Consider the following 9,260-nt stretch of genomic DNA (forward strand, 5'->3'; position numbering starts at 1 on the left):
CAACCTTATGAGTTACTATTATCATCCCAATTTTTCAGAAGAACTAAGACGCAGAAGACTAAGGAATGTCTAAGATCACATAGCTAAGAAATGGCAGAGTTGGGCCTGAAAGAATTTGGACAGTCTGGATGCACAGCCCGTGTTCCTAAACACCATATTATTCCACAAAACAGTTCCACAGAGCTGGGAGATAGTTGAGAGCTAATATTTGCCATTAAAGCTGGCAGAATCGTGTGTGTGTGTGTGTGTGTGTGTGTGAAATAGTCTTACATATATTCTCGAAAAAATATATAAAATTTATGAAATGGTCATATATATATGTATCTCCTATCTATATAGCTATCTATATCTATCTATCTATCTATCTATCTATCTATCTATCTATCTATCTATCTATCTTTATGAATAGAAGACCATTATATATGTAGACCATATTTTATATATGTATATATATTTTATATATATATACATATATAAATATACATATATACATATACATATACATATATATAATTTATATATGTATATATGTATATATATAATTTATATATGTATATATATAATGATCTTATGTATATAAGAAATGGTCTTGTTTTGCAATCTTATTTTAAAACAAGTAATGTTTGAAATTTTTGCATTTTACTATATTTTTCTTACTATGAATTTTGTTAGTGTTAGTATTTAATTTCTTCAAGAGAATATGTTTTCCTCTCAAGGAGGTTTTCAGACTATTTCAACACATTTTATAGGTATAAAATCTATTACCATATAGAAGAATAATAAGAAAGTTAATTTTTGTAACTTTTATCTTTGATGTAGCTTCTAAATTATGCTGATACTTACCTTGACACATGGTACAGTTACAGATCTTAAGGCACTAAAAGAATTATTTTATTCTGGTATGCTTCCAGTGGAGGTATGTGCACCTAAGTGAGCTGTGAGCTCATTCTATCTGTATTCAGATTTCTACAGGAGCCCAGCCTTAGGTGGTACCAGCTGATGGTGTAAATCGTTGAAGGTATTAGCATAGCATCAAGGCAGTTTAGGGCTGAAAGAGGCCTTGGGACCAACTCTGTCATTGCGAATGAGGAGGGGAAAACTGAAGCTCAGAACCAGTGAACAGTGAAATCATGGGTACCTCCAGCATCAGTTATATATTGAAAGAGAGGGCAGGAAATAGGAAATTAATGTGATGCCCAATCTCTTAGATCTTCTGTTACAAAATTGGCCTTTCGGAATTTATGTACTACAGAATAAATTGGAAGTCTGAATAAAGAAGTTTGCTCTTGGGCTGAGAGAGGAATCTTGTTTTTGACAGAGCTTAACTTTCCTATAATTTGCTTTTTAGGGCTGAAAGTAGAAACTATATTCATTTCTCTCTTTTTACCTTATTTTCCCCCTCTGTCTTGGAGTTATGAAATGTTTTGGTGTTTGTTCTGATGCTTGATAAAGAAACAATAATTATCCCCTTTGGCTTTCCTTTCAATTTTGCGTAACTGAAATTTGATATCATGTATTAAGTGATTCATCTCCTGCATTTATATCTGGTCATTTAGGCAAGAAGCCTTGAATAAAAGCAATTATGTTGGGTGATTCCCAATTATCCACATGTGGCCTAAGCAGATCTGTGTCCTTTAAACTCTCCAGATGCCATTTCAGGAAAAAGCACAAAGCCCGACAGAAATGTACTGCTCTCAGCCAAAAGCCTCTTTTGGGACAACGTTCTAGATAACAATGATGCAAAGGCTCAACCAGGGATTCTCACCCTCAGCACTATTGCCATATTGGGCTGGATGATTCTTTGTGTGGAGGGCTGTCTGGTGCATTCTAGAATGATGAGCAGCTTCCCTGACCTCTCTCCGCTAAAAGCCAGTCATACTGCCTTAGTTGTGACAACCAAAAATGTTCCAGACATTGACAGCTGTTCCCTGTGAGGCAAAGTCACCTCCAGTTGAGAATGCCTAATCTCAGTCTACATTATGTATCTCAGATTACTCTTCAGGTTTTGCATTTTGGAAGCACACTCTGGAAACATATAGACATGTTAGGGGAAAGCTAACCCGTGGTCTAGCTGTCTAAAGTACACTCAGTGATGTTTCATAGATGGGGGTCGTCCTTGTACACATTGCTTTTAGGCACCCCACCCTGACGACAATAAATAGCCTGGCAAAGCTTTTCACATTTTTAAAAATCCAGGTGAAAAAAAAATTAAAAATGACTGTTCACATCACCAGCAGTTTTCAAAGGACTTTGAAATTGCATCTCATTTTTGCCTCATAAAAGCCTTGCAAGTTATGTTGGATGCCTGTTAATATTATTACCAACTTATAGATGAAGACACTAAGTCGCAGTGAAAGTCACAAGCCAGTTTATGCAAGTGATAAACTTAGAGCTCAAGTCAATTGCAGTCTCACAGCTGTCATCAAAGAGGCCATAGTGGAGAGTGGGCAGTGTGTGGCTCAGGACAGCAGGCTTTCAAATGTTGGTCCTATGATGACTAGCTGTCAGAAATTGGGCCAGTCAAACTCATTAATGAGTCAAAAATTAAAATAATGAGTCAAAAATCTCATTATTTTTCAGTTTTCTTATCTGTAAAGTAAGGACTATACTTTATAAGTGTGTCAGGCACTTTATGAGGTATATAAAATTGTGAGTAATAAATGGTCGGTGCAATACTAGTGTAATCATTCTTATTAATAAAAATATACCCAATATTTGTGTATAACAAGCACACAAATATTGGGTCTATTTTTATTAGTAAGAATGATTACACTAGTATTGTTATTGATTTTGAGAGTGAAAGACAGACTGCCTAAGTCTGGAGCTAAGATCTACTACTTAGCAGCTGTGCAGCAACACAACCCTCATTTATCCTCTCTCTGGCTTCATTTTCTCATTCACAAGGTGAAGATGATGGTGTCTGCCTCACCTCATGGGGCTGTGTGAGGATTAAATGCCACATAGTGAAGGATCACTGTGTGCAAAGAATAATAATAATAACAACACTGATTCTGATGATGATGATGATGATGATAATTATTCAATAAATACATTGGCATTTTTTCCAGATATAGCTAAATTTGAGCTTAGCCTCAACAGTCTTGTCTGCTTCAACCTTTATCGGCCAGGATTTTGTTTGTAAGATAGAGAAAACAACACTTGTCATCTTAGACAGAAAGGAATTTATTGGAACAATAACACTGGAGAATCAGCCAGGCTCTAGGTCTGGGTCTGGAAAGTGAGCAGAGGCCATGGGAAGCCAGAAGGCTGAGATCAGGAACGGTGCTGGGAGTCACCAGCAGGAGCAACCTGGACTGCAGCACTGTCGCCGTGGGAAGACCTCTCATCGGGTCCTTGCATCCTTTGCTGCTTCCAAGACAGTCAAGGACCCAGAAGAGGGGTCTGCTTGGCTTTTCCTGGCTGCAGGGGCTGGGACAGAGGGCTGGTCTCTTTGGCCTCTGGGATGGTCCAGGCGCAACCTCTCCCCAGAACTGTACAACACAGGGCCGGATGCGGTGGCTCACGCCTGTAATCCCAGCACTTTGGGAGGCCGAGGCAGGTGGATCACCTGAGGTCAGGAGTTCGAGACCAGCCTGGCCAACATGGTGAAACCCTGCCTCTTCTAAAAATACAAAAGATAGCTGGGCATGTTGGTGGGTGCCTGCAATCCCAGCTACTGGGGAAGCTGAGGCAGGAGAATTGCTTGAACCCGGGAGGCGGAGGTTGCAGTGAGCCGAGATCACGCCATTGTACTCCAGCCTAGGCAAGAAGAGTGAAACTCCATCTCAAAACAAACAAACAAACAAACAAACAAATAAACACTGTACAACACAGGAGAAAGACAGGTCCTTAAACAGAACTGGGGAGTATCATGAGGAGGATGGCATGGTGGGAAGCCAAGTGGCTGTGAATGTCTCTTATATTTTCCTAAGTATTTACTAGAAGAGAGAGAGAGAGAGGGGTTTCAGCTGTTAAAATTAATCACTACGTTTCTACAAGTAACATTTTAATTTTTAAATGATACATTGTGTAATTGACATAGATAAGTTTTTTTTTAAATATTGTGGCCAAATATTTGTTTTGAATAAAGTCACAATCACTATGCTACTAGTGGGAATGACAGTGAGAAATAACTGACCTTTTAAAGACAGATTTAAAATGGTGAAACAGAGAAGAGTGAGTTAACTTTAAATATTTTTTATTGAGCACTTACTATGCCCTGGATACTGGGCTGGGGCTGAAGATGAAAGATGCAAAAACATGGGTTCTTCCTCTAGGAAGCTAGTCATCCATGTAAAGATGCAGATACGTTAAAAACAAACAAAAACTCAAGTAACATAATGGGACAAGTGTTTTAATAAAGGCATTATGCAAACTGCTTTGGAATAACAGAGAAGAGACATAATTTTGGTAGTGATGTGAGCTTAGACTTGAAGCAACAATAACCCAGGAAAGAAAGAGATGAGGGGATTCCAGGAAGAGAAAAAGCAAAGGTGGAAGAAAAATCATATGAAAGAGAAGAGGCTCAAATCCCAAGCCTGTTCTAACTACTTGTCCTATCACGTCTCATTCTTTTTATTGCCATTTAATCGCCTTTGTGATTTTTTTTAAGAGCTAAAAGTGCTTTGTAATAGCTGTCCCATGAGACCGTGTTGAATGTGAAGAGCCAAGTTTCTGGAATAACTTCCTACTAGTCATATTTCTGAAAGGGCCCGCCACCTAGACCTGCCGTGGAGAAAGCCATTAGATGGATACTATTCAGGAAAGGGGAGGCGTCAGCATTCAGAGGGGGCACAAAATGTCTCCTCTGCCAATCTAATTCCATTTTAACATGTCCTTAAGTTCCCATTTTGATAAGACTTAAATGAGCAGGTCTGGCTCAGATTCAACTGTGGCTGTATCTGTTCTGAGAAAGCACTGGAGAGGGTGGTACAGTTGTGAAATGGATTAGCAGCCTTAATTACCTGCGAAAATTCATTAAGGTAAAGACAGGCAATAGAACAAATGATCCATGCAGACAATGAGAATAGTTCTAGATACATAAGACGTATCTGCCTTTCTTTTCCTGCCTAATCACAGTGAAACCATTCAGAATTTATCTCCTTTGAAAAATTACTAAAATTAATAAAATAGATGTTAAAAAGGCAAGTGCAGTCTGATCTGAAATGAAAGGTGAGAAATGGCAATCCTGGATTTTGGTCCATTTAGATCAGGGATCAGGAGACTTCTTCTGTAAAGGTGCAGATAGTAAATATTTTTGGCATTGGGGGCCATGAATCTACATTACAACTTTGGGTTGTCGTGTGAAAGCAGCCATAGAGAATATGTAAAAGAGTGGGCATGATTGTGTTTCAATACAACTTTATTTATAAACACTGAAATTTGAATTTCATGTAACTTTCATGTATCACAACATATTATTTCTTTGGATTTTTTTTCCAACCATTTAAAAATATAAAGAAACATTCTTAGCTCAAGGGCCGTACAATAGGTGGCAGGCCGGATTTGGTCCACGAGCTGTATAGTTTGCTAACCCCTGGTTTAAATGATAAAGAAATGATGAAATGATGAAAATGACTTAAATGATAAAGAAACATGCCCCAAATATGACAAAAATAATATATTTACTACCATAACATCACAGAGTAAAGAATGACATAGTGGCACAAAACTCATTTTTAAAATCTTATTCCACCAAATTACGGGAATGTTCTCCAAGAAGTGAGTCAATCACATATTAATGGCCATTTTCAGAAGTTATTCACCAAAAAGTGCCACTTATCTTGTCCGTACAAGAACATGACTTCAAATATCACTTGGAGCCAACTGGTTGAAGTATCTTTTAAATGGCACTTGAAATTTCTTCTAAATTAGTCAACTTTTTTTGATAACAACTAATATTCACTAGAAAATGAGACACAGATTATGGCCCTAACTGCACCAAATGGACGCCATAAGAAGTGTCAGGGGGAACTCTGGCGGGAGTTGGATCTCACCAACAATATTATTAGGTCAGCATTAAGTATCCCTGAAATGAATGGCTAACATATCATTTGTGTATTGATTTTGGCTTCAGTTCTCTTTTTCTTTTGTTTTGCTTGTTTGAATCATTTGCTGATATGCGTTGGCCATCTCTATGTCTTACACTAGTCTAGTAGTTTCCTGGCATCATTACTTATGTTGATAGCAACATATTCTTTCTCTGGTTATGACATAAGCATTGTTTTCTCCCCTTACCCAGTTTCAAGGTCTCTTCCTTATTTACAAGGTTGTCCATGAACTGCTTTTATATTGACCCATTTTTGTTTTTATTTTTCAACTCAAAATTCTGTGGAAACCTCAGAGTGTTTTTCTTCCCTAATGTGAAATATTCACCCTTGAGAATTGCTCTGAAAACAGCAATTAGTGCAGAATATGTCTCCCCAGGTATATAGAAATGTCTTCAGATGTTGTGGTGGGAAGGGTTTGTAAATGACTTTAATGTTGATAGGAAAAGAATTGGGGTTTAAGTCTGCTTGGAAGATTTCTATCCTTGTATCAAAGTCTTATTCCATTAGGTAGGAGTCCTAAAACCTTGTCAGCATATAGTCTTACCTATATAAGTGATATGTATAACACATAACTATATAGTGGTAGTTACAACAATTTTAACTCTATATAGTTATATATATATTTATAAATTATCTACATGCATTACTGTATACATTAAAAACACATAGCTAACAGAATTTTAAAAGGTTAAGATACAAATAAAAACAGGAGTTCTAGTGTTTTCTTTCCAGTCCTGTAAATTGATTTGTGCACTCCTGGCATACACACTCCCCTCTCTGGAGATCAACATTCTACTGGCCCTCAAAGCTGGGATTAAAGGCCATCTGTTTTATCTGCTTCACTAAGGTTTTGTTGTTTATGGCTTCACACTTACAGTAGTGCACAGAACACTGAGTCATATTGTTGTGCTTCTGGGCATGAGACTACAGAGCTAAGCATAGAGAATATTCTTTCCAGTTTGTGGCATGTGATGAGCTTGATGAATCTGGCAATTTCCGTGATGAAGTAGGTTGTGCCTGGGGCACAGTTAGGCTGATGCAGCGTGCGTGTGATGAACGGGCTCAGAGCTCTGTCTTTCAGGAGCAAATACCACAGCACCATGTCCCTTTATTTTGGCACAAACTGAATTTTATGTTTATTTTGAGGGCTGAATTTAGGTAAAACTGGCCAGCTTTGAGGGAGTTGAAGATGTTTCTTACTGAACTCAACAGCACCACTTAGCCCCTTTGCAGTGAGTGCATTTTGTGCCACAAGGACGAGACCCAGCACCATGCAAAGTATCTAATCATCTTCCAGTGTGAATTGCAGACAACATGATATTCCTTTCTGGGATAGTTGAATGTAAACTCTTATCTAAATGTTGAGTAAAGGCTTTTCCTTTAATCGAGAGAATTTTAAACATTGACGATTAGGCAGAGATAGAAGATAAGGTTAGAACGCTTCTACGTTCCTCTGATATCACCCTGTTTGTTGATACGCTCATCTGTTCTCAGCCTCTAAGTACTTTCCTAGTCATTTCGAAAAGGAGAGAGATTCAACAAACCTGGTTTTATTCCTGAGAGAGTACTGTCACAAACAATAATGTTGTCAAGAAAACCAAAATAGTGCCTGACTTGTTTAGAGGTGCTAAGGGCATACGAGAAGCTGAAGAGTAAGGATAATATTGGAGCAGGAAGAATGCCCCTTGCATTGGTGGACAACAGAACATGTAATTTGAAGAGAATAATCTGCTGGATTTCATTATTTAATTCTGATCTTGAACATCACATCTACATTTATTTTCATGCTAAACATGTAGAAAAAACTAGAATTAATTAGAACATTTGGAAATGGTACCAAAATAGATAATATTTTTAAATCAAATAAATAATAGAATGAACAAAAATGGGCATAAATGAGTGAGCAAAGCCGTAAGCACATTAGAAATATACAAATAATAAATGGTACACAGATGGCCTGATATTTAATACTGAACTGAAGGTCTGGAATGAACACAGAGTTTTTTTTGTTAATTGAAAATGGCATTTCACTGGCACACAGAAATAATAATAATTGGCTCTTTGGGACATTTCCTAACTGAGGGCTTAATAGACTACAGGTACTCTTGCACTTTTGAGGTTTGATTTAAGATTATATGAAACAAATAAGTGTAATGAATTCTGTTAGTGATAAATTAAAATATTTCAAGTAAAACTCAGTGATGAGTTCTGAAACAGCTATGAAATATACCAACAAGATCAGTAGTCTCAGCAATATATTTCTACTTGTGAGTATATATTTAGAGACCAACAAAATAGGGGGATATCAGGATTTGATTAAACTGTCAGGCTAGGAACCATATGTTTACATTTGAGTTTCTGCAGTCAATGGGGTGTTTAACGTGGCCAGAAAACTTCCTTTGAAGTGAGTAGCAAAGACAGGGAAGGAGCCACATAAGTTGATATTCAGCATGGTTTGATGAGACATGTGGCTCCAATCCACAGACCAAATTCAATATCTACTCTACTATAAATTTTTGCCAAACATATATCCATATTTATTATTCCCTTCAAAGCATTTTGGACATTAACAAGGATTCAAGGAGAAATGGACCCTTTGCCAACTTCAGGGCCAGTTGAAATAGCAAGGTCTGAAGTTCAGTTTACACTGCAGGTCTATCGTGTTTACTGATTTGTCACCACACTGCTTCTAGACTTCTGATGATAAATGGTCTATAAAGAGCTCACACATCTTCTTTAGCATCAAATATCTCTTCACAAGTAATATTTTAGTGGCTTGAATATAAATGAGCCAAAATCATGAATAATAGCTTCCTTTGGACTTACAAATGAAGGGGGAAAGTAGTTGTAGTTGGTAAAATGTGACCAGAAACTGTAGCTGTAGTTTTTGTTAAATGTTTGAAGAAGGCACTATTCGATTAAAGAAATCATCTAGTGACAGTGCCTCTTTTCTGCTGGACACTTTTGGATTGGGCCAGTTATTCTTTAGGCCGGATTTCCTCCTGTCCCCAATGTTTATTTGTTTCCTTGTGGACAAATTCATCCCCCTGCTTTTCTGTGGACCTTTCTTCCTTACTTCTCAAATTCCATATATTTTAAAATGACTGTATATGTCTTTCTTTTTTCTCTCTTTTTTTTTTTTTTTTTTGAGACGGAGTCTTGCATGGACCCCTGGGCTGGAGTGCAGTGGCACGATCTCTGCTCACTGCA

Source organism: Hylobates moloch, unplaced genomic scaffold (genome assembly GCF_009828535.3).
Source record: "Hylobates moloch isolate HMO894 unplaced genomic scaffold, HMol_V3 SCAFFOLD_17, whole genome shotgun sequence".
NCBI lineage: Eukaryota > Metazoa > Chordata > Mammalia > Primates > Hylobatidae > Hylobates > Hylobates moloch.